The sequence below is a fragment of the Myodes glareolus genome, chromosome 5, assembly GCF_982192425.1.
Source record: "Myodes glareolus chromosome 5, mMyoGla1.1, whole genome shotgun sequence".
Lineage (NCBI taxonomy): Eukaryota > Metazoa > Chordata > Mammalia > Rodentia > Cricetidae > Myodes > Myodes glareolus.
The window spans coordinates 70,249,101-70,274,145 of NC_142030.1; the positions used below are offsets into that span (position 1 = coordinate 70,249,101).

The window sequence follows — 25,045 nt, forward strand, 5'->3', positions numbered from 1 at the left end:
ACTTTGGTCCAGCTGCCAGGCTGGGGAACAGATGTTGCATTGTTAACACAAAGGAGAAAACAAACAGCTTGGCTCGCTCCAGCTCTCCCGCCCTCCACCCCCGCACTGGGAGCCCCCTGGTGAAGGGCCCCAGACTGAAGAGGCCATGGCGTTCTCCTGGCACTGTTTACAGAGGACACGGGTTGTGTCAGCTGAGCGGGGCTGGTGTCCGGAAGATGCCCTCACTGCGGCCAGCTTTGAGAAGAGGACAATGGCCCCTCTTCTGCACGGAGCCCCAGTAAGGAACCTACCTGCATGTTAGGGACAAAAGCGATGTCTGAAGACAGCCCTGGGGAAAAGGAAACCTGTTTCTAAGTTTCTACATCTACCTGTGTGTAAGCAGGAAGCAGATTCGCCTAGCGCTTCTGGAGGTCCAAGGTCCAGGGTTTGTATCTGAGGGGGTCTTCTTTCTGTGGAGACCCGATGTGGCAGGACAGCAGGAGGTGGCACGCATGTAGTACAGACACGTATCTTATCTGGTCTCTTCTTTTTTCTTTTAAAGCAGTGGTTCTCAACCTGTGGGTAGGGACCCATTTGGGGGTCTACCAACCCTTTCACAGGGGTCGCCCAAGACCTTCAGAAAACATAGATATTTGCATTAAGATTCATAACAGTAGTAAAACTGCAGTTATGAAGTAGCAGTGAGAATAATTTTATGGTGGGGGTCACCACACCGTGAGGAACTGTGTTAGAGTCACAGCACTAGGAAGACTGAGAACCACTGTTTTAAAGTCGCTAGGATTTCGTCATGGCGGCTCTACTCTGACGACTTTTATCCAGTCCTAGACCCCTCCTAAAGGCCCTGTCTCTAAACACCACGGTCAGGTTAACTTTCTGTCCTCTTAATCCTCTGCAGTGTGGATTGCATTCTCACATCCGTTTTGAGGATGAGAAGTGAGACTCAGGCAACCAGGTTGCAGAGGCAGGAGGGTCCCTTCCTTTCTGGACCTCACAGGTTTAGTGTCTTCTGTCCCTTTTATGTCTCGTGAACTATCTCCCTATCTCGCCATGGAGATAGGAGTGCAGGATGAGGCTCACACAGGACAGAGTAAGCAAAGGAGATCTTGAAGGACGAGGCTCTATGTGAAGCAGTGCTAAGGAGTTGGGGGGGCGACCAACTTAGGAGAGGCTGGACACATAGGTTTGGAGGCTGAACTTTCTTGATGTTACCAAGTGGCGCTGGAGAGAGTTCAGGAAGGAGTGTGACACCCAGGAATACACCACAGCTTTGTGGAAGATGAATGGCAAGGGAGAGCTGGCTAAGACCTTACTCGAGCAATTTAGGCTGCAGACCGAAAAGCGCAGAGATAGCATGAGAAATGGTTCAATTGTTATCAATGGTGCAAAATCAACAGGGCTTAGGGAACCAACTGAGCATGGAGAAAAGGTGACAGAGAGTGCCGGGGCTGTTAGCACATCAATGGATCTGTCACTGAGAAGGTTATAGCCATTCACTCTCCTGAAAATACCATCCAAAATACAAACAATATTAAATCATAATACAGATATAAGAAAGTTCAGCATGTTTCTGTTTGGTTTTTTTTTTTTCATGTATGGCCACTCTGACCCCCCCCCATTTTTTCTTTTATCTTTTTTCTTTTTCTTTTCTTTTTTTTTTTTTTAAGGCACTGCATTTTCTAAATATTTTCTTGGCACCATGGTTTTGTTTTCTTGGTATTCCAAGCCTCTGTTTGCTTGTTTGTGTTTATGGTGAAATCCAACACCAGACTAGAGATACAGAGTTCACATTTAGGCCACTAGGTGGGTGCTGATGCCTTTCAGAAAGAGGAGGCCTGCGAGCTAGAATGGCGGGATGAGCTCAGCTTTGGAAGCCTGCGCTTGGAGGCATCAATGGAGACAGACACTGCCAGAAGGCAGCTGATGAGATGAGTCTGGAGCCGGCGCGGAGACGGGACCTGGACATCATCAGCGCTCATGTGGGATAGAGTCATGAGAGGGGAGAAGGTCACCCAGGGTGAGAGTGTGGAGGAAGAGGGGAGAGAGCCTGGCAGGGCATTAACAGAAAGGCATCAGGGAAAGGCTGAGCAGGAACAACAGCCTGGGGAGCAACCAGAAAGGCTGGAGAGAAGGCAGGAGGTACTCGGGCCACTAAGATCAAGGAAAGTGGGAATGGCAATTCTCAGAAGGTAGTGCCCAACAGCACCAATAGTGTAGACTGACTCGCTACAGTTCAGAGGATGGTCGGGACAAATTTGTATTCAACGGTAGGTCACTGGTGGTCCCGCTGAGGGTGACTTTTGGAAAAGAGGATGTGTGGGAGGACAGACGAAGCAGAGGAGGTGGTTAAGAAGAGGTAGCAGGCATACGCACTGTTAGTGGAAGCTATAAAGGCCAGGGCAAAAGGATCATGCGTTCAAGGCCAGCCTGGGCTACCTAATGGCAAGGCAAAGCGAAAAGATGTCAATCAGAGCAAAACAATCAATGAGGATTGAAAACATACAATAAGTTCACTGGAAGACGTAAGATACAAGGCTGAATACATCTCCTAAAGGGTAGAAAGGTGCAGAATAGTGGGAAAGCACATTTGGTTTGGGTTTGGTTTGGTTTGAGTTTTAAATTAATGGAGAATCTGCTAGAGTCCAAAAGGCAGAGACAGGGGACTGCAAGTTTCAAACTATTCTGGGATAAGACTCTGGTTACAAAAATGATAACTATGGAATCAATCCAGGTGATTGTTTTTCAAGTCAATGGGAGTGTCAAAAGAAAACATTTTAAGGAGGTCAGGTGGCTCAGCGGCTGAAGGTGCTTGAGCCCATCCCTGAATCCCACAAGGTGGCAGGAGCGAACTCTCAGGCGAGAACACCTGAGCACTGTCCTCTGACCTACACACACACACACACACACACCATAGCCTGTATAAGAGCACAATCAATAAATAAAACAAAAATAATTCACAGACATCTGATTTCACCAGTTGAAAATGCATATAGCAAGGATAACGAACATGGAAGAGGGGATTTAGCTATAGATTCCAATAAATTAAAGACAAAAGTAAACACTCATTAATTATCAGATTGTAGTTCATTGCTTAAGTTGGCATAAAATCCTTCACTGGTCTCCAAGTGAACTACAAGGAAGATTTTCATTATCTCCTCGAGAGATGGGAAATGCGTGAGCACAAAGAGGCGGTGATTGACATCTGAAACCTCCTCTGAAATCAAATAGAAGATCAAACTAGAAAGCAACAGTAGTGTGTGCATATTATTCTGCATAAGAATGGGCCCACCAAATGCAAGCTGGTACAACCCCTTTGGATGTCAGGGTGGCAATTTCTCAGAAAATTAGGAAACAACCTTCCTCAAGACCTTTCCTCAATACCACTTTTGGGTATATATCCAAAGGATGCTCAATCGTGCCACAAGGACATATGCTCAACCATGTTCATAGCATCTTTGTTTCTCATAGCCAGAATTTGGAAACAACCTAAATGTCCCTCAATCGAAGAATGGATTAGAAAAATGTGGTATGTTTACACGATGGAGTACTACACAGCAGAAAAAAAAATAATGACAACTTGAATTTTGCAGGAAAATGGATGGAACTAGAAAACGTTATTTTGAGTGAGGTAACCCAGACACAGAAAGACAATTATCACATGTACTCACTCATAGGTGGTTTTTAAACATAAAGCAAAGAAAGCCAGCCTACAAACCACAGTCCCAGAGAACTTAGACAACAATGAGAGACTTTAAGAGGGGAGGGGAGAGGTGGGGAAGGGAACAGAGAAAAATGTAGAGCTCAATAAATATCAATAAAATAAAAAAAGAATAGGCCACCAACAGGCTTAGAGAATGGGGTGTTCAGAGGGCACTCCACCCTCAGCACTGAACTATATACCCTAGAGAAATATGGGCAGAATGGAGTCATTGCCCCTTGCCCCCAACTGTGCACCCCCTGGTGACCTCATCAGGCTCCCTTAGATAGCTCCAATCCAATGGTCACAAAATGATCCTGGTTAAACTAAACTGGATCACGAAATAAACCCTACAATCATGAATCCGGGAAAGAGACTGGTAGGGAGTGTGAGCTGGTAGGGATGGGAGGGGCAAGAGATCAGAATGGAATATATGTATGTATGTATGTATGTATGTATGTATAATTGTCAAAGAACACATTTTAAATGCATAAAAATTCTATGTAAAGGTGAAAGAGGAGTACAGTATAGAGACAAAGCTGTAGAGAAACAGAATGAAATCTGCTAAAATGCTGAAGATGACAGCATCATCTCAGCAAAAACTATCAGCTAAGTAGTCTAGAAAGTTCTCCTACCCAGAAGTGCTGAAATGCTTCCACTAGAGGGTAAACTCAGAGGATCTTAGTCGCCATCCAGTGCAACCGCCTCCAGAGGTTCAGAGAGCAGAGGGTCTTGCCCCAGACTAGAGCTAGAATTCTAACTGAGACTGCACCTTGCTTCCCTCAGTTCGCCCTATAATCTTCCTGTAGACAAATGGATGTTAGAGGAGGCAGCCTGGATGGTAGTCTCAAGTCTTGTGACACTCCCACCACTCCAAGTCATCTCACCTCACAAGACAGCAAAGGTGAGGGGGGGCTGTAGAAGGAACAATCCAGAGGCTTTCCAGGGCCTGAGATGTCAGCCTTTGAGTTACAGATTGACCCCCTCCAAGTTGAACAAATCGTAAAATCCCCACTGTGTCTCCAGACTTCCAGGGGAGGTGTCTGGTGAAGTCGCAGATGTTGGATCTGCAAAGAGAGATCTCAGAATGATTGACGATCACTGTCACACTGGAGAATGAGATTTCCCAGCGAGAATGAGATCCCCGGGACAAGAAAATGCCCAGGACACAGCTGTAAGGAAACATAAACGTTGAGATGGGAAGAGCAAAGGAAATTCCGTGACTTCCGGGAACAGCACCATCTCTGAGCGCTTCTTGAATGTCTGGACCTGGAAATGAGTTCTCACTGTTTGCTGAGAGTGTTGAATATGTTATAGGAAGCAAGTGCTCAGAGTGACTGAGGAAGGGGGAGGAGTTAGTTAAGGGTGGAGCAAGGCTCCAGTGGTTATCTAGGGCCACTTCCCGATTTACAGTGAAAACAGTTTTCTGTCTCCTTTGCCCCATCCTATCACTGTTCCCCGTTAACAGAGGTCCCAGGAGAGCCCGGGAAATACAAGTGCTTCAGGGAAGGGTCAGTAGAAAGCCACCTACCCCTCTGCTAAGTGGACTTAGTCCAGAGTAGAGCATGTGTTGCTCCGAGCCATGTGGCATAAAGGCTGGACAAATATGCACTTTCCCGGCGCTGAGGGCAAAGGTCAAGGGGACTGGGCACTGAGCAGAAAGGTAAATTTAGCAGAAATGCTAAAAGCAAAGAGAGCAGGCGGTGGCATCCCCTTTTACCTACCAAGTGTAGTCAACAGCGGCTAGTCATTTAGAAGAAATAAAAATTTCCAGTAGCAAAGTACCAAGCTGGCTCCGAGGAGGGTGTTAATGGATTGTTAGCTTTTGATTGGTCCAAAATCCAGGAGGTCTTACCAGCAAGAAACCCCCTTCTCTCCCCTGTATCCTGGTTACACTAGGCTCTCTGTAGATTCATCCTGAATGGGATTTCACGCCCAGGGAGAATGGAGAGAACCCAGGACCCAGAAGTATCCAGGCTTTGGAGTTGGCAGCCACACTTGATCCCATATCATCTGTGTGATATTTCAAAAGTTACATAAACACCATGCTTATCCATTTCCTCATCTGTGTTTTGGAAATGATGCTAACCTCCAAGGGCTGAGTGACTATTTCTAAAAGGGTACCAATAGCAAGAACTCTCAGCTCTTGCTTTCTGTTGCCCATCTTAATCCTGAGAGTCACCTTCATTATGGCTTTTCCCAACTCTTCGCCCCTTAGACACACTGTCCAGATAAACAGCGAGCTTTCCTCTGTGGTCCGTTGGTGGGTGGTAATCTGCCATCGCACTACCAAGCTATTGCACACTGGGAATTGCTTGTTCAGACCCTTGGGTACACTCTGATAGGCTTTTGTAACTCTCAGCCCTTCACCCAGTTCTTGGAGAAAACATCACATTTCTCAGTTTCTCAGCAAGCATGAGAGCTTGATATGGTTCCTGATGGAAATCTCCAGGAGGAATCAAGCACCTCAGTGTACAGACACATGTGCACACGCACCCCGGGTGCTGTTCTATGACCAGGTAGCAGTTACAGCTGGAGCCGCTGTGAGCCGACAGCCACCTTTAGCGGCTGGCAATCGCCAGCCATGGGTACTGTGTTTTCTGTCTAGCTCCTTGGCACAGTGAGAGGTTCCTCATTTGCCCTTTCCCTTTGAAGTTCATGCCCTCAGGCACCTGGCTAAATTTAGCTCTTTTCGGGTACCTTTCCTAACTGACCCACAGCTGTGGTAGTTTTGGCCATTCCCCAGACGGGCTCACTCCCCTCACATAGAGGTCTCTTCAGGTGCTGCCGACTGCCCTGACTGCCCTGCCGCTTGCATAATTGGTCCCTTCAGCCAACACTGTTTGCTTTGAGAATCAATTTGTGCTCTTGGAAGCTAAAGCCCTTCATTCTAGCTCCTGACCCTTTGGTCCTCCTTGGTCATCTCTTCTTTGTTCTGCAGCAATGGATCATAGCTCTTTCTCCTTCCCGCTACAGCTGGAAGAGAAATGGAAGAGAAATAGTAAGTAATAACTCTGAAGTATTTCCCAGACTTTTCTCCAGGGACAAGGCCTCAGATCCTTTAAGATCCACATAGTGAGATGTTCTTCCTTTTTTCCTTCCTTTCTTCATTCCTTCCTTCCTTCCTCCTTTCTTTCTTTCTTTTTCTTTCTTTCTTTTTATTACGGTATAAGGTGTTTATTTTAGCTGGGTATGGTGACACATACTTTTAAATCCAGCACTTACTTGGGATCTCTGTATGTAAGGCAGGTTGATTTCTGTGAGTTCGAGGCTAGCCTGGTCTACAGAGTCCAGGACAGCTAAGGCTAGTGAGACCCTATCTCAAAAAACAGAAAATATATATATATATATATTATTTTATGTTTGTATTCCTGAGTGTGTGAATGTTCGCCGCAGACACTCAGGAGCCTGTAAAGGTAAGAAGCGAGCATCAACTCTCCTGGAACAGAAGTTACAGGTGGTTGTAAGCCACATGTGGGTGTTGGGAACCGAACCTGGGTCTTCTATAAGTCTGTGAGTGTTTTTAACTACTAAGCCATCTCTCCAGCCCCAGTTAGGTGCTACTGATTCTTGAGCCCAACAGAGGCTCGAGTCTGAGTCCCTTGGCAGGCAGTTAAATGACAGAAACGCATGTAAAGGCTTTGTTAGATTTAGATGTGCGCATTTCCAAAGACCCAGAATAAAGATCATACTCAGTCTTTTTTCATTTTGCTTATTATTTTCTTCTTTTTAATATAAGTTATAAATAAATCAGCCAGGCAGCCAGCATGCATGGGTCTCTGTCTTCATTCAGCGGGCTCAGAGTCCTTCAGAAGTGACCGAAAGAACGACGTAAGCGCGAGCACAGGAAATGAAGGCTGTCTTCGGGGTTGGGGGAACACTCGCGGAGGATTCTGTGGGGCCTCTGTCTTCCTAGAATTTGAACACTATATGGGAAAGCCAAACTGACCCACATAAAACAAGAGCAGAGCTAGTACTAAATGTGAGGAACATTCTGGAGAGACATTCTGGAGAGAGGTGGGAGGTTTGTGCCGACCTCAAGGGACAGGAAGCTTTGACTAGATACGGGAGAAGGGAGAGACTTATCAGCAGAAAGGAATACAATGAGCAGAGGCCAGAGGAGGCAACTGGTTACAAGGTCTGCGCGTGGATGTGAGGGAAAGGAACAGACCAGATGTGGTCCACATCTGCAGGGCCTTGAGAGTCAGTGAAACTCCCAGCCACAGACACCTGGTAAGATGAGAGGGCTCCTCTTAAAGAAAAGTGGGAGGGGGGTGGATATCTTGCCCTTTTATTTCTTCTAGGAACCACAACAAAAGACCTCTTACTTAGATTCACCCTCATCCTCATTATTCTCTTTTCTCCCAAGAGAACCATGTCAAGAGGCACCTGTGAGACCAAGGCAAGGGACAACAGGTCAATGAGACCACTGTGTGCATGTCCTGCCATGAAGGGCTCTAGTCATGTCTGGGTGCAGATACCCATGAGAAGAGTGGTTGGGGTCATCAAAGAATATGACTCGAAAGGATGCTGAGCTAAAAGGCGATGCTCTAAGTTGGAAAAGAACATAGATAGTCCCGAGCGGCCACTGTCCTGACACGTGACTGGGGCCCATGACCCTGGTGTTGTTGCCACACTTGCTGACCACAGAGGAGAAGGTCGGGGCAATTTTTCCTCACGAGTCACGTGAGGAAACTGTTCCTTTCCACCAGCTCTTTACAAGGGAAGCAAAGCTCCCTGCAGAACTAAAGGTTAGTATAGGATCCCCAGTAACTCTTTAAACCAAAGCAAACACACAGGCAGCCCTTGTTTGCTCTGCACAGGGCTGGTCTCCTGCCCTTAGTCACCTGATTTCCAAGGCTCCTGGTTGATTTCCTCCTGGGGTCAAAGATGAGAACAGGTAGAAAAAAAAAAAAAAGACATGGGATGCTAGACAATCAGAGGAATACGGGATACATGGCAGGGCTCTCTTTAAAGAGCGAGATTTGGTTGGTTTGGAGATGTCAAGACGCTTGATGAGGGACTGGAGAGATGGATCACCATTTGAAAGCCTTAGTTTCTCTTCCAAAGAACCATAGTTTGGATCCCAGCACCCACATAAGACGGCTCACACTGCCTGTGATTCCAACTCCACAGGACTTGTCGTCCTCTTCTGACCTCAGTAGGCAACCCCTCCGCTCTAAGATACTCATACACATGAAGAATAAAATAAATCTTTATTCTTTTAAATATTTATTTATTTATTATGTATACAATATTTTGTCTGCATGTATGCCTGCAGGCCAGAAAGAGGGCACCAGACCCCATTACAGATGGTTGTGAGCCACCATGTGGTTGCTGGGAATTGATCTCAGGACCTTTGGAAAAGCAGGCAATGCTCTTAACCTCTGAGCTATCTCTCCAGCCCCCTAAAATAAATTTTTAAAAGACAAAAGGAAAGAGAGAAGGAAGGGAGGGAGAGAAGGAGAAAGGAAGGAAGGGAGGGAGGGAGGAAGGAAGAAAGGAAGGGTGGGTTAATCAGGCTGGGCTGCAATTCCCTTGAAAGAATGTTTGCCTAGCAGGCACAAAGCCCTGACACCACGTCTAATTGGGTGTGTAATTCCAGCACTTAAGAAATAGAAACAGCCAGGCAGTGATGTGCATCTTTAATCCCAGTTCTCTCAGGGAGGCAAAGGTAGGCAGACTTCTGTGATTTCAAGGCCAGCCTTGTCTACAGAACTAGTTCCAGGACTACCAGGGCTATGCAAATAAGCCCTGTCTCAAGGGGAAAAAAAAGAAAGTACGGAAACAAAGTCAGGCATGGTGGTGCACATTTTTAATCCCAGCACTTTCTGAGGCTGAGGCAGGAGAATCTGTGTGTTCAAGGTCAGCCTGACATATAAAAAAAGAAAAAGTGAGCTGGGCGGTGGTGGCACACACCTTTAATCCCAGCACTCGGGAGGCAGAGGCAGGCGGATCTTGTGAGGTTGAGGCCAGCCTGGTTTACAAAGCGAGTTCCAGAACAGGCAGGACTGTTTGAGAAACCTTATCTCAAAAAACAAAAACAAGGAAGCAAGGAAGGAAGGAAAGAAAAGAGAGAGAGAGAGAGAGAGAGAGAGAGAGAGAGAGAGAGAGAGAGAGAAAGGAAGAAAGAAAGAAAGAAAGAAAGAAAGGAAGGAAGGAAGGAAGGAAGGAAGGAAGGAAGGAAGGAAGGAAGAAAGAAAGAAAGAAAGAAAGAAAAAGGAAGAAAGAGGGAATCAATCAGGAATTCAAGTTTGTCCTTAGCTACACACCAAGTTTGAAACCAGTCTGTACTATATGTGATTCTTCTAAAAACAAACAAACAAGACAAACAACAGCAACAAAACCCCACTTGATCAGGAAAAAAACCCAAAGAATGTAAAACTGGAACACCTAGAGTCTCCAGCAGAAGTGTGTCTCTTCTTCCTCTATTTGAGGGCCCCGTATTAATAGATGGGAGATGATACCAAATCTAGTCCCTAGAGGTCCAGACATCCAGCACATGAAAAACAGTCCTGACTAGCTTTGAGGTAGTGACAGGGTCGTGACTGGGACTTCCTTCAGGCGGTCAGAACAAGCTCCTAACTTCTCAGTGGATAGTCTTCAATCTTCCTTACCTTCCAGGCTCTAAGGTAGTCTGCCTCCACTCTGTCATGTCGGTTTTCATAACCCCAAGTTTTCTGCCCTATAGAATGTGCAATTTTGCTTAGGGCACCGTATGGGCATGACACATACATACAGCAAAGAAACACATGCAGGCTGTATACAAATGCTAAATAGTAGCATTTTAAAAATGCAGGCTCGCTGTAGAGCCAAGCCAGGGAGCAAACATGAGGGTCTCGGAATTCATAATGAAGGAGATGTTACCTGTAATGGAATCTAAGGCACTTTCCCGAACCTGAATGCACCATCTTTTCCAGCCTTACCTCCCAAGATTCCTTTGCATAGACTAGCTGGATCACCACCCTCGCCCATGTTTCTCTTACTCCACAGCTGGGTTTTCTGTTTGTTTTATTTTGCTTGCCATTGACAGTCTCTTGTCTTCTCTGCCTCTTGAAATCCTAACCATGTTCCAGATTGGCTTATGTTTCTCCTGTTTCTCAAAACCTTCCCAGCCCATGCCAGCCTCGCATGTTCTCACCCTGCCCAAACTCACAGCACTCTGTGTCCCAAGACTCAAGGCCCGGAAGGTCATCTTCCCATTCATGTCCTTTCTTGTAACAGTTTCTTTTGTTTTAAAGATTTATTTTATTTTTATTTTATGTGAATTGGTGTTTTGTCTGCATTAATTTGACCATGTGCAAGCCTATGTCTTCAGAGGCTGGAAGAGGGCATCAGATCTCTTGGAACTGGAATTACAGTTGTCTATGAGCTGCCATGTGGGTACCGGAGACTGCATCTGGTCCTCTGTAAGAGAACAAGTGCTCTTGACCACTGAGTTGTTGTCTCTTCAGACCCTTATGATAGCTTCTTCACTTGGACCCTTACTGACTTTTGATCTCTCTGTGTAGCGTGCCCCCAGCTACTTCCTGCTCTCTATGAAAGATAACATTTCATAAATCCTGCAGCTTCTAGCTCAGATCTAACATATGGTTGATGATGATCAATAGATATTCGTCAAAAGAAAGTCACTAGAAAACTTCCTATGACTATACTCTATCACAAAGTTAAACATTCCCATTTCTGAGTCTCATGGCCCACCTTTCACACAATCCAGGAGGGGCATTCTAAATGGATTATTCTTAAGAAAAAAATTGTTGCTAGGAATGCCCTGTCTACCATCCCTTTTAAGGTGACCTTGTTGGCCACAATTATAACATTTGACATTTTGATTTTTCCTCAACACTCTCCTATCCATGCATCATCATGTTCATGAGATTCAGTATTAATTCTATCTCGGATTCATTCCTCCAAATGTGCTAACCTTGCCTTTAATGGCCTAATTATCTTTTGCATGGTGAATTGGCATTTTTAAATGACAGAGATTTAATTGTTATTTGTCTAGTTTGCTATCATTCTGTTTACTGCTAATGTCAATCTTTGTAATAAATCCATAAAGGCTTCCTTTGGGCCTTGTAAAACTTTAGTAAATGACTCAATTTTCTTTTCAACTTCTCCAACTCTGTTCCAAGCATTCAAAGCTGCTGTGCGGCATAAATCCAGGGTGTGATCATCATATACAGCCTGTCTGTCTATAGTAGTGTAGTTTCCTTCTCAAAGAATTTGGTACAGTCATGTACCACATAAATGATGTATCTATCAATCATGAACCATGTATTCATTGTTTGTGGTGTAAAATGGCATGTGAGAGGCCTTGGCGGGTCAAGGAACCGTGTGGCAGGTGAGAGACAAATATACCTGTAGGCAGAGCTTAAGTGAGGATTTTATTGGGGGAAGGGGAAAGGGGAAGGAAAGAGACATACAGAGAGAAAGGAAGAAGAGGCAAGGATCAGCCTGCCTCTTTAGAAGAACAGCAGGAGAAGAGAGAGAGAGAGAGAGAGAGAGAGAGAGAGAGAGAGAGAGAGGGCGGAGCTTGTCTCTTAAAGGGACCTTTTGTACCTGTGTACATACATAGTTCCTTGGGAGATTTCCCTACCTCTAGCTTTAGTCCATTGTTCAATAATCTTAGCCTCTCCTATGAACCTGGTACTTCACTGTAATTGTTTTGCTTTTCTGTACATCTAAAGATAGAGATATGCTGCCTATCCTCCTGAAGGCAGGCGGTAATAAAGGAATGACATCCAGGAGCCAGCCCTACAGACATATCAAACCTGCATGCTGCCCTCTCCCAACAGTACTAAGGCTAACATCATCCAGATATCTATGGGTTTTTTTTTTAAGAAACCATCACGTGGGCAAGAATCCGAGGAACAAGTTTTCTGCTGCATCCCGCACTGAAAGCAGAGCCTAGGCTCCCGTTCTATGCTCTGAGTTCTTTGCAAAGACCTAAAACACAGCAGACATTTAATGCACATCGTGAGTGGAAGCTTTCTCGCTTTTCTTATTCTCTTCTAGTTCCCCATCTTGCTCTGTTTCTTTGATGTCCTTTCTGTCTTTCTCTTTGCCCATTCAGAACCTGTTGAGGTGCCTACAACTAAAAGTCACCAGGCCCTAACTAACCAAGGGGAAGGGACCCTTTACTGTCTATTCTTTCTGATCTTTCTTGCTTCTGCCTCAGGCAACCCATGGGATGGTCTTTGACCATTATTAAATCCTAATTATCAAAACCCAAGAGTTTCATTGTTTATTGGATGATCTACTATAGCATGAGTTCTAATAGGTCTTAATAATAAAAGCCCAGAGTCAGATATTGGGGAAAATGCTGAGAGATCAGAGAGATGGAGGAGCAAAACTACAGCACCTTATCTCTCAACTTCCCAGCCCAAAGGAGACTGAGTTTCTGTTTTCTCCCACCCTCCTTATCACTTCCTCTCTCAGCCATATCACTTCCTGTCTGTCTGTACAGACCTCCTGACCTCTATGGTTAGGTAGTGGCTAGCTCTGCCCTCTGATCTTCAGGCAATTATTTGTATAAACAAGATATCACTACAATCTACAATCAATGGACTACATTGTTGGGTTAGTCAGCACTGCTCCTGTTCCCTCACCTTTAATCTCATTTTTCTTGTCACCTCTTTCCTGTTTGAAATACTCCCAGTCCTCCCAGACTGGACCCAGCTGCTGAACCCCAAATCTGAGATACCTGACTCTTGAGCCCTTTCCTTCAGAACAGCCAGCGGTCAGTCTTCTCACTAATACCCCCACTCTTCCGCTTGGTGCTATCCCTAAGAAATCTGCCTCTGGGAACTGGGCAGCACACTGCTGTAGGAGTGGCCTTCGGATTGGGCTGGCCACACAGCTCTGTAGAAAGGGCTCGACAGAGCTTATGTAAGATCAAGCGCAACCCAGGGAGTTGGGAAAATATGTGATGATGTGGAAGGATATTGGACCTCTCGGGAATACTGACACAATTTCTTGTCTGATTCGGTTTGGGATTTTGTAGAGCTCATGTTGAACCATTTGTTTTCTTTAGTATCAAAAGTATGTCTAAACCAGGTATGGAACACATGCACTTAGGAGGCAGAGGTGGGCATGGCTCTATGAGTCCTAGGTCAGTCTAGTCTACATAGTGAGTTCCAGGCCATCCAGGGCTACATAGAAGGACCTTGTCTCCAAAGCAAATAATTCATACGCCCACATAGTTTTAGGCCTTGGTACCAATTGTCAGGTAACTAGCTGATACTCTCTCTGACAAGAAGCTTCCTGGTCAAGGATGGGGACAGATCTAGACAGACAATGAGAAGATACAGAGCATTCTTTTGTGCCCACCTATCCCCCCAGGTATCCTGTTCCGCACTGTGCCTACAGATCTCAACTGGGGAGTCTGCTCCTCAATAGGGGGTGCCTGTTCCCACTGCCTTCCTGATGTATGGGTCAGTGAGGTGTGAGTGAGGATGCAACTCTTCTCAGTGCTAACTAGTAACTAATTCTAGATAAGAAGCTTGCCTGAGTCTTGTAAGGCAAATGTCTACAGTTCGTGAGATGTTAGCTCTGCTTTCGAAGATGATTCTTATGAGAAATACTCATAAGGGAATGCCAATGGATCGATTATCAAATAATAGATGCCGTATGTCATGGGTAATGATAGAGAAAAAACAGATGGAATAGACACTGAAAAAAAAGAGCAAAGAAAATTCACCAAGATGCCAGAGAGGTTGTCTCTAAGCTGCAGAATTGGGGCCCCTTTTCCTTGTTTCTGGGCTGTCCAGTTGTTTAATATGAGCAAGTGTGGATCTTAACATAAATGGGAGGAATCACGGTTCAAATCTGTGTTCCAGATGTAGAATATGTTTCCTCACATCAATACATCAGGAAATCTCTGAGATCTAAGAGCCAGATATAATGACTCATATCTGAAATTCCAGTGCTTGGAAAGCTGAGGCAGGAAGATTGCCATAAATTTTAGGCCAGCTTGGGCTACATAGTGGGTTTCAGAGAAGCTTGAGTTGTGTAATAAGAACCTGTCTCAAAATAAAACCTAATAAAATATAACAAAATGAAGAAGAGGAGGAGGAGGAGGAAAAGAAGGAGGAGGGAGGGGAAGGAGGAGAAGCAGAGGAGGAAGAGGAAGAAGAAACTGGAAAGTTTGCGTAAAGGCCTTCAGCCACTGCTACCCTGAGACATAGGCTCTCCTTCCTGTTGTCCAACAGTGTGCAATGAAGGCCTTCACTTTGTCTGAGGACACAAGGAGAGTTGAAAGTCACGTGGGAGCTATTGTTTAGACACTCAGGCCTGAAGGAAGCAAGCTCAGAGACAGACCCAAGCTGCCAAGGGCTCCGCAAGCACAGGTTAATGTTAGATATTTCTCTTAAACAAGCCTCTCTGCTGACGCAAATAATCCCAGTCAAACCAAATCAGACTGAATAAAAGATGCCCATGTTTAATAAATGCTCCGGGGTGGCCCTGGGAAAGCATGGAGAGGGGAAGAGAGGAAAAGGGAGACCACGTATCATTCTATGGGGGGGGGGGGCAGTTTAAATAGCCTATGGGAGTGATCTTGACCTTCTCTGGGGAGGGGTTACCATTTGGCAAGCCTTCCTGACCCTCCCTGGATAGGGTCACTGTTTGGTGCTCTTTCTTTTTAGGAGATGGAGTTTGGACGGAGGCAACTCCCAGGGGAGGGGGCTTATGCCAGGGGCTGGAGTGAAGCCCCCCAGCCAAACAGTTACCCTAGAATGCTTAGGAAATCAGAGGGAAGCCAAGAAGGAACTATCTAATACAGCATGGAAGCTGTCCCCATGCGGGTGCTGGTGGGTTGCCAAGGCAGGAAGGCAGGTCTAGGAGAGCAGGCCAGGTCAGGCCCCAGCTCAGCTCAGAGACTCCAACTCCTCTAACAGCTCCAAGCTCTCTACTCCTTGTCTGATGTTTCTGTCTTTCTGTTTCTCTTACCTCCCTCACCAGCCCCCAGCCCCCACCCCACTCCAACCCACAGCACCCTAATTGCATCACCCTCAACTGAATTTGTTGTTGGGGGTTGCAGCTGCTGCTGGGTTGCCCTGGTAACAGTCACACTCCAGTTTTTGAAAGGGAACTAACGAGGTCAGGGAGGAAGCTAGGGTGGGGCATGGTGGGGACAGGACAGACGCGGAGCTTGTACTAGGCTCCCTGGAGCTGCAGAAGGCGACTGCCACCCCAGTGCCACACACATCCGCATTTGGCTGAGTGTCTTGAGCAACCCTCATGTAGGGCCTGAGAGCTTTGGTTTCTGAGGAGAGAAACTGTCTGGACAGAGGCGCGCGAAGGGCAGGTATAGAAGTGTGGTAACAGGCTAAGCCCAGAGCTGGGGAGACAGAGGCAGACGGAGCTCTGTAAATTTCAGGCCAGCTAGGGCTACATAGTGAGGCCCATCTCAAAACAAACAAATTAAATGTGGCTAATTCCATGGGGAGATCTGCCCACTCTTTCCCATTATTCCATAGAGTCCTCAGGAATACTGTCAGAATACTGACAGATAGGTTTAGAAGTTTAACTGCACACCTAAGAGCTAAGAGATAACGAGTGGGGGGGGGTCTTCTGAACAGGGTCTTTCAGGCAGGCGGTGATGGTGCACACCTTTAGTTCCAACACTCGGGAGGCATGGATAGGCGACCTCTGAGTTAGAGGACAAACTGGTCTACAAAATGAGTTCCAGGACAGCCAGAACTACACAGAGAAACCCTGTCTCAAAAGACAAACAGAAAAAGAAAGGAAGGAAGGAAGGAAGGAAGGAAGGAAGGAAGGAAGGAAGGAAGGAAGGAAGAAAAAGGGGGGTAAGGAGGGAGGGAAGGAGAGAAAAAGAGAACCAAACAACAAAAACACACAAAATGGGGTCTTCCTATGTATGTACCCTAGGCTGGCCTAGCCTTGCAGTGACTCCTCCACCCCCTACACACACACACACACACACTCTCTCTCTCTCTCTCTCTCTCTCTCTCTCTCTCTCTCTCTCTCTCTCTCTGGAAGCACTAGGGATTGAAGCCAAGGCCTTACGGTGTGTGCAGTTGTGTAGAAGAGTACCAGTTTGAGAATACATGCACGCACACACATGTAGAAAGTACAGCAGGTGTTGTGCAAAGGTGAATTCTTCTTGGAGAATGAGATCGCTGCCATCTCAGGAGAGAACGAGTTTGTTTAATCCCAGCTACTTGGAAAGCTGAGGCAAAAGAATAAGAAAAAAGCCAAGGTCTCCCTGGGCTGTGCAGAGAAGCCAGGTAACCTAGTGAGAGTCTGTCTCAAAGCAAAGGTACAAGTGGACTGGGGGTGCTCGGTGCTCAAGTGCGTGCCTAGCACGTGTGAGAGGCTAAGTTCAAGATTTAGAAACTAACCGCCTAACGAATTAAAGTTAAAGAATTCAGGAAAGTTCAGCAAATCCCGGAGCAGTGGTTTTCGGCCTTCCTGATGCTGCAACCCTTTAATACAGCTCCTCCTTCTGTGCTGACCCCCAACCAGAAAATATTTTGTTGCTATTTCATAACAGCAATTGTGCTACTGTCATGAACCATAATGCAAATATCTGATACTCGGGACTTTTGATATTTGACCCCCAAGAGGGTCTGCAACCCTCAGGTTGAGAGCTGCTGTCTTAGAATTGTCTGAGCCGGGATGATTTTCAGCTGGATATGATATGCTCTGTTCCTTGGTCCTCTTTGTCTGCAAATTTGAAAATTTGACCCAGATCTGATAAAATGTAACCTGTCACACACCATTTCCATGGCAACGACACATTTGCTATGGCAGTACGCATACAAACCAGAACCAGGAACTTGGCAAGCACCTGGCGTGAGTTTTAGCTGGGCAAACATCTGCAAAGCCGGCGGCCCTGCCCCCCATGCCTGGCGAGGGTCTCCAACCCCGGCTGAAGCCGAATGTCTGGCCCGCACTTGACCCTCAGTAGGTGTGCTTGCTGGCTTTGTGTCAGCTCGACATAAACCAAGACAAACCTGGGAAGAAGGGTTCTTAGCTGAGAAAGTGCCTCCCTACGATTGACTTGTAGGCAAGTCTAGAGGGCATTTTCTTAATTAGTGATTGATGTAGGAGGACCCAGCCCATTGTGGGCAGCGCCACCCCTACACAGGTCCTGGTGTGTATAAGAAAACAGGTTGAGCAAGCCATAAGGAACAAGCCCCAAAGCAGCACCCCTCCATGGCCTCTGCAGCAATCAGTTCCTATCTCCAGGCTTTGGCCTTGCTTGAGTTCCTCCCCTGACATCCCTGGGTGATGGAGTACAAGCTGTGAGATAAAATAAACCCTTTCTGCCAGGCAGGAGTCAGGAGGCAGAGGCAGGCGGATCTCTGTGAGTTCGAGGCCAGCCTGATCTACAAGAGCTTCAGGACAGGCTCCAAAGCTACAGAGAAACCCTGTCTCGAAAACCAAATAAATAAATAAATAAACCCTTTGCTCCCCGCGTTGCTTCTGGTCACGGTGTTCTACTCCAGCATTAGTAGGTGCAGGCTGCCATTAGCCTATCAGGAATCAGCATCCTCTACTGTCATGTATCCCAAATATAGCTATTCTAAATGGCAAGGTGTCTAAATGTATGTCACCCTGAATGAGCCCCGGCCTGTCTGATCTCAGAAGCACTAGTGTTGCGATAAATGGCCACCGAACAGTCAGAACTATGGTATGAACTGTGAGTCAAATGCTACCGCCTGCCCACTTAGTAACTGGGAGTGATTCTCGCAGTCTTAACCCCTTTTGGCGGAGGGAGAGGTCTGTAATTCCATTCAGAAAAAGGAGCCAAGGAGATTAGAAGTTCAAGGTCATCCTCAGCTATAGGTTGACTTTCAAGCCAGTCTGGGCTAAGTGAGATTCTGTCTCAAATAAATGAACAACAGTAACAAAATCCAAATGAAAGACGTATGTCTCAGACTTCAGTGTCTGCCCACCGTTTCCCCGAAAGGCGGCCACACTCATTCACTGATTGACATGTCTTCCAAAAAGTCCTCATCAGCACACACACACTCCTGCACTCACTCATCAGTACCTTAACACCAGCTGGCCTTCACTTTGGAAAGCCTAAGACAGGATTAGGCCGTAAAGGATGACTGTTATTTTCTGAGCAAGCACTCGGGGGTGGTGCAATTCCAGTCAGCCCGGCAGGAACCCGCTCAATGTGCCCTTTGTTCTCCCAGTCCTTGATCTTCCATTCTTATGACAACTTCTCAGGGCCTGCTGTGTCCTATTTGAACTGGCTCAGCTGGAGAAAAGAAAGAAAAAAAAAATGAGCGGGCTTTGTCCACACCTTCAGTCAGACCGGAGAGTGTGGTCAAAAAGCAGAAAATGAGGACGCAGCAGCATTAAAATGTATACTTACTTAGCGTTCTCTGTGGACCAGGCACTTTGAGGAAATATGGGAATTGTGCTACTTAGGCTTACTGTTGCTGTGATAAAACACCATGACCAAGGCAAGTTGGGGAGGAAAGGATTTGTTTGGCTTATGCTTCTCTATCACCATTATCACCGCTCAGGACAGGAACTCAAGCAGGGCAGGATCCTGTTGGCAGGAGCTGATGCAGAGACCATGAAGGGGTGTTGCTTACTGGCTTGTTCCCCTTGGCTTGCTCAGTCTACTTTCTTATAAAACCTAGGACCACCAGGCCAAGGATGACCCCACCCAGAGGGGGTTGGGCCCTCCCCTATTAATAACTCATTAATAAAATGCCTTACTGGTTTGCCATCAGCCTGATCTATGGAAGCATTTTCTCAGCTGAGGCTCCCTCCTCTCTGATGACTCTAGCTGGTGTCAAATTGACATTCCAGTACAGTAATGGATAAGAAAAAGTCCCTAAGAGAGCAGGAGACAAAAAGGAAAAGACTTTATAAAACAATGCAATGAGCCAGGCGGTGGTGGCAGCGGTGGTGATGGCGCATGCCTTTAATCCCTTTAATCTAAGCACTCGGGGGCAGAGGCAGGCGGATCTCTGTGAGTTCAAGGCCAGCCTGGTTTACAAGAGCTAGTTCCAGGACAGCTAGAGCTATTACACACCGAAATCCCAGGAAAAAAAAAAAAAAAGAAAGAAAACCAGTTCAATGAATGCTATAATAGAAGTATGGACAGCATGAAGGAGGGGGAGAAACTAATACATTGTGTTCCAGTTCTAAAGAGAAATCATAGGAAGGTGACAGCCTTGTCCCAAGGGACCCTGAATAAAGGAGAAGCTGCTGAGCAGAGGGCCAAAGACCTCACAGTCTATGGAGCAGGTCACAAAGGGACATTTGAACAGGAGGGCTGGCAGGAGTGGACTCCAAGAAATAAGCCAGGACTACATCGTAAAGGACTTTCTGAGTCTCTGTCTAGGAGCAAAGCTCTACTCTAGACGAGATAAAAAGTCTTCAAAGATTTGAAGAGAAGTAAGAGAACCAAGTGTGAGCTTTCAAGGTTATTGTCAGTTGCAACCTGGAGTTACTCTCCGGCGTGGAGAAAGCTTGGATTTAAATAAACAGATGGGGGCTGGAGAGAGAGAGGCTTCCTGCTCTTCCAGAGGACCCGAGTTCAGTTCCCAGAATCCACATTAGGCAGCGCACAACCACCTGGATCTCCAGCTCCTCTTGACTTCATGGGCACCTGCACACACATGGCATTTACTCTCACAAACATATACACGTAAGTAAAATAAAAACAAATCTGGAAAAGCAAACAGGTCATGGATGACAGAGAAGGCTGGTAAGCAGAACGATCATGATATAGAGCTAATAAGACTTTAGGATATATCACATTTAGATAAAAGAAAAGAAAGAGAACCGTGTGAAGCCTGACCTCTGAAATGGGCATCTAGACAGATATACTGACCCCCAGCTTTGAAAAGAGTAAATGACAGAAGGGCAGATTTCAACTGGGAATGGGAAAGTACTGGGTGTGGTGGATTTAGCGGTTGACTTGCAGCATGACAGTTTGGGGTTACCTAGATCTAATAGAGAGTTACTGATAGTGTGGGGTACCAGCCCAGAAATGTTGGTGTTGCAGGCATGAATTTAAGAATTATTAGGAAGTGGGGAGACTAGAGGGATGGCTCAATAGTCAAAGGCACTAGCTGCTCTTTGGGTTCAATTCCTAGCATCCACATGGCAATTCACAATCATCTGTAACTCCAGTTCCAGGGTCATCTGATTCTCTTTACTGGATTCTGTGGGTACAAGGCATGAATGTGATGCACAGACACATATGCACACAAAAGATCCATACACATAAAATAAAATTTAATAAAAAATAAAGGAAAAGAATTACTGGGGCCAGGCATAGTGGCCATGCCTTTAATCTCAAAGTTTGAAAGGCAGAGGTAAGTGGATTTCCATGAGCTGCAGGCCGACCAGGATGGTCAATTGAATGTGAATAGCTCTCATAAATTCGTATGTTTGAATATTCTGTATCTAGTTGGTGGGACTATTTGGGAAGAATTCAGAGGTGTGGCCACTTTAAAGGAAGCAAGTCACTGGGGCAGACTTTAAAGTTTCAAAAGTCTCATGCCTTCCCAGTGTACTCTCCACCTCCTGCTTGTGTTTGGAGATGTGAGCTCCCAGCTGTTCCTGCCACCCTGCCTTCCCTCCACCATGAGGGACTCTAACTCTCTGGATCCCTAAGCCCATTTTTATTATATAAGTTACCTTGGTCATAGGATTTTATCACAGCAATACAAAAGTAACTAATGCACAAGGTTACATAGAATCTCAGCATAATAATAGTAGTAATAACAGTAACAGGCTAGCAAGAATTAAGGATTTGCATCACATGTCTGACTACCTGAGTTTAATCTCCAGAACCCATAAGTCTTAGCTGAAGCTCTATTGCTGCAAAGAGACATCATGACCACTGCGACTCTTACAAAGGGAAGTATTTAATTGGGGATGACTTACTGTTTCAGAGGGTTATTAGTCCATGATCAGCTTGGCAGGAAGCATGGTGGCACAGAGACAGAACTTGTGCTAGAGGAGCTGAGAGATCCACATCCGGATCTGCAGGCAACAGGAAGGAGAAAGACACCGGACCATCTTGAGCATTTAAAACCCCACTGCCCACCCCCAGCATACATTTCCTCTAACAAGGCCGCTCTTCCTAAGCCCCAACAAGTAGTGCCACTTCCTGATGACCAAGCAGTCAAAGATATGATCCTGTGAGGGCCATTCCTATGCAAACCACCACAGGTGATGGAAAGCAGAACCCAGAAGGAAAGGGCAGCAATGCCGTGGAGAACAGACCCACCCGCTCTCTTCCAGAGAGCAGGAGCAGAGGAATAAAATGCAAAGATCAAACCCTCCTAACACCACGGATGCCCACAAGGTCTACTTGGAGCATCACAAAAACCCACTGGTGTTTTTCCAGAACACAGGCCGGGGCTAGTGACCTGGGAAGCCGGATGATTTAAAGTCAGGTGGCTGGTTTTTATGCACATGAAAAAGAACCTGCTCGGCTGAGTGGCGGCGGCGAACACCTTTAATCCCAGCACTCGGGAGGCAGGCAGTTCTCTGTGAGTTCGAGGCCAGCCTGGTCTACAAGAGCTAGTTCCAGGACAAACTCCAAAGCTACAGAGAAACCCTGTCTCGAAAAAACAAACAAACGAACAAACAAAATGAAAAAGGACTTGCCCTAGTGCAGAAGGAGGACCTGTCTCAACAGGGGCAGAATGGGAACAGGAGGAGCACGCCTGGGTTTGAAGAGCTGGAAGCAGAGACAAGGGCGCATACAAAAAGCAGCACTTCTGCCGTTTTCTCCATTCCCTTCTCTCTTTTGTCAACACTGGTTGTCTTCCTTGGAAAACATCTATGTGCTGTGCTCTGGAAACGGGCCAGTCGGTTCTTATAACTCTCCAAGGTGTGGCACTGGGTTCTCACAAAGTCCGAGTCTCACGGGAGCGTGTGATTGCAGGGCTTACACTCTCGCAGAAGTGTTCCTCCACTAAGCACCCTGCTGTGGACAGGACTTAAGCCGTAAACCCCACAGCACGCATTTCTCTGTAAAGAGGTCTGCCATGAGCTGGGTAAGAGCCAGCTCTCTTCTCTCTGCAGCTCATGGTGTGGCGCCACCGAAGCAGGAAAACAGTGGCGAAACTCCCAAGCATCACTTCTAATACAAGCTCTTATTTTGGCTTAGCTTGAGCCAAACAGTAAGGAGTTCAGGAAAAAAAAAAAAAAAAAGGTGCCAGGCCACTGTCAAGCTGGAATCTACTTCCAGGTCTACAAATCATACCTGAGTCCTACCAAATAGAGATTTTCACACTCCTTTTTACTTCCTTATAATACTAATAAGATTAACTTGCTTAAGCCTCTGATGGTTTTTCTCTTGACCTACTTGTATTCCACAGAACTATATAGGATTTAAGTTTGCTAGACTCCATGAATATTATCCCTAAATATCCCATACAAATATGCAAATGACTTAAATCGATAATTAATATACAATGACTTAAAACTATAAGCCTGCTGCACCAGAACCCTTGCATTAGAAGGAGAGAACCAATCTTGGTGCCTCAAGCCCTCATTATAGTTTTATAAATCATAAAAATAAATATTAAAACTTAACATTCTGTTCATCAAAGGAGAGCATTAAAGAATGAGAAAGCAAACCAGAATTCTTTAAGATCTCTTAGACATCAGTTAGAAAAACAAGAAGCAAAATAGTGCAAACACTGGGCCAAAAACTAGGGGTCTGGAGAGATGGCTCAGTGATTAAGAGCACTGGCTGCTTTTGTGGAGGACTCAGGTTCGATTCTGAGCACCCACATGAAAGCTCAGAACCATTTGTAATTCCTGTTCCAGGGAATATCTCTGGCCCCTGTAGGCACCAGGCATGATTATGTTGCAATCATACATGTAGGCAAAACACCTTCACATATAAAATATTTAATAATAGTAAAACTTAGAACTACACCTTCTTTATTAGTGGTGGTATTGTGACACAGTGTACACCCTTTGTTCGTCTGCTGCTTGTTTTTCTAGACAGAGTTTTGTCTTGGCTCCCAGGCTAGTCTTGAACTCTGAGCTCCAATGACCCTTTGACCCCAGCCTCTCAGGTACTGGTATTTCAGTCGTCACGTGCCACCAGCACTAGAACTAGAATATTTTTGCTGGATTTTTTTCTCTCTAATAAGGATATTCCCTCATGCCAAGTTTGCTGTTTTTAATCCTAGCATGACTTTTGACATAAATGAGATTGCAAAGTGTGTGTGTGTGTGTGTGTGTGTGTGTGTGTGTGTGTGTGTAAAATTCTTTTGAGCCATAGTTGATTCTGTTTTGATTTTAGAAAATACTGTCACAATGACTTAATCTGGTCTAGCTCTCCACCCACCCGAGTCCCTGGGTGATGACTGAGCCCCATTCTCAGGACTTGCAAGTGCCCCCGCAGAAGCGTGACAGGGATGATTGCTACCTCTACTTCAACCCTTCAGCAAAGTTCACAGCCTCATTGTATTTCGTCCCCCGGGACGACCTCAGCTGATCTGTGCCCGCGCTATCCAGGCTCCTCTTTCTGCACACATCACAGTCTTTGAAACTCTTCAAAGTTCCCAGGCGTGGACCGAAGAAGCTCTTAAAGCAAAAAGGAAGCTTCTCATGGAGCCAAGGAAGTAGGCCAGTAGGAACAATCAGAGAGGCACCAAAACTCTCTTATCAAGAAATAATGACTTCCAGTCAGTCTCCTAGGAACCGGATCACAGTTCAGGGCTGAGGATCTAAGAATATTCCATTTCTCTCCTTCCACCTTAGTTAAGAAGAAAAGTATTTAGAAATTGTATCGAAGGCTGGCAAGACAGCTCAGGAGCCACAAAGGAACTTTTCTGCCAAGCCTGCTAAATCAGAGTTCAATCCCTGGAAGCCACATGACTGACAGAGAAAACCAACTCCTGAAAATTGTCCTCTGAGCTCCACGTGTGTGCTGTGGCACATACACCCCCCCTTCCACACGAAATCAATTCATTTCATTTTTAAAAACCACATTGAGCTATTGCTTCACCAAGCTCTTAATGACCTGAAAGACAATGGAGAAGCCAATGTTGAAGATATATATATAAGGGATATATATATATATATATATATATATATATATATATAATAAAACTTAGAACTACACCTTCTTTATTAGCGGTAGTATTGTGACACGCTGTATCGCAAGATATATATATATACACTCAGGAGGTATCTGGGGATATATATATATACAGTACCTGCCAGAGGCCAGGTAGTAGTCTAGATAGTGCATTAGTGATTGCCTTTGCCTTAAAGGGCTACTGGGGACAAGCAGTAACAGCTATTGCCAGGTTTGGTGGCCCACACCTTTAATCTCAGCACTCAGGAGACAGGGATCTCTGTGAGTTTGAGGCCAGT

General features: G+C 45.8%; 1 long non-coding RNA gene across 3 annotated transcripts in view; it reads right to left on the bottom strand.

The window, feature by feature from the left end:
- Window positions 1-127: 127 nt before the first annotated feature.
- Window positions 128-25,045, bottom strand: part of LOC125391809 (uncharacterized) — a 37,773-nt gene continuing 12,855 nt past the window's right edge. For 2 of the 3 annotated variants that reach the window (XR_015737910.1, XR_015001386.2), the window contains exons 3-5: window positions 21,584-21,682; window positions 18,717-18,929; window positions 7,435-11,101 (exon numbers count right to left, since the gene is read on the bottom strand). This is a non-coding gene — a long non-coding RNA (uncharacterized LOC125391809). Of the gene's footprint in view, window positions 614-4,581; window positions 4,762-7,434; window positions 11,102-18,716; window positions 18,930-21,583; window positions 21,683-25,045 lie in introns of those variants that run through there. The other variant, XR_015737911.1, reaches the window with a different exon arrangement.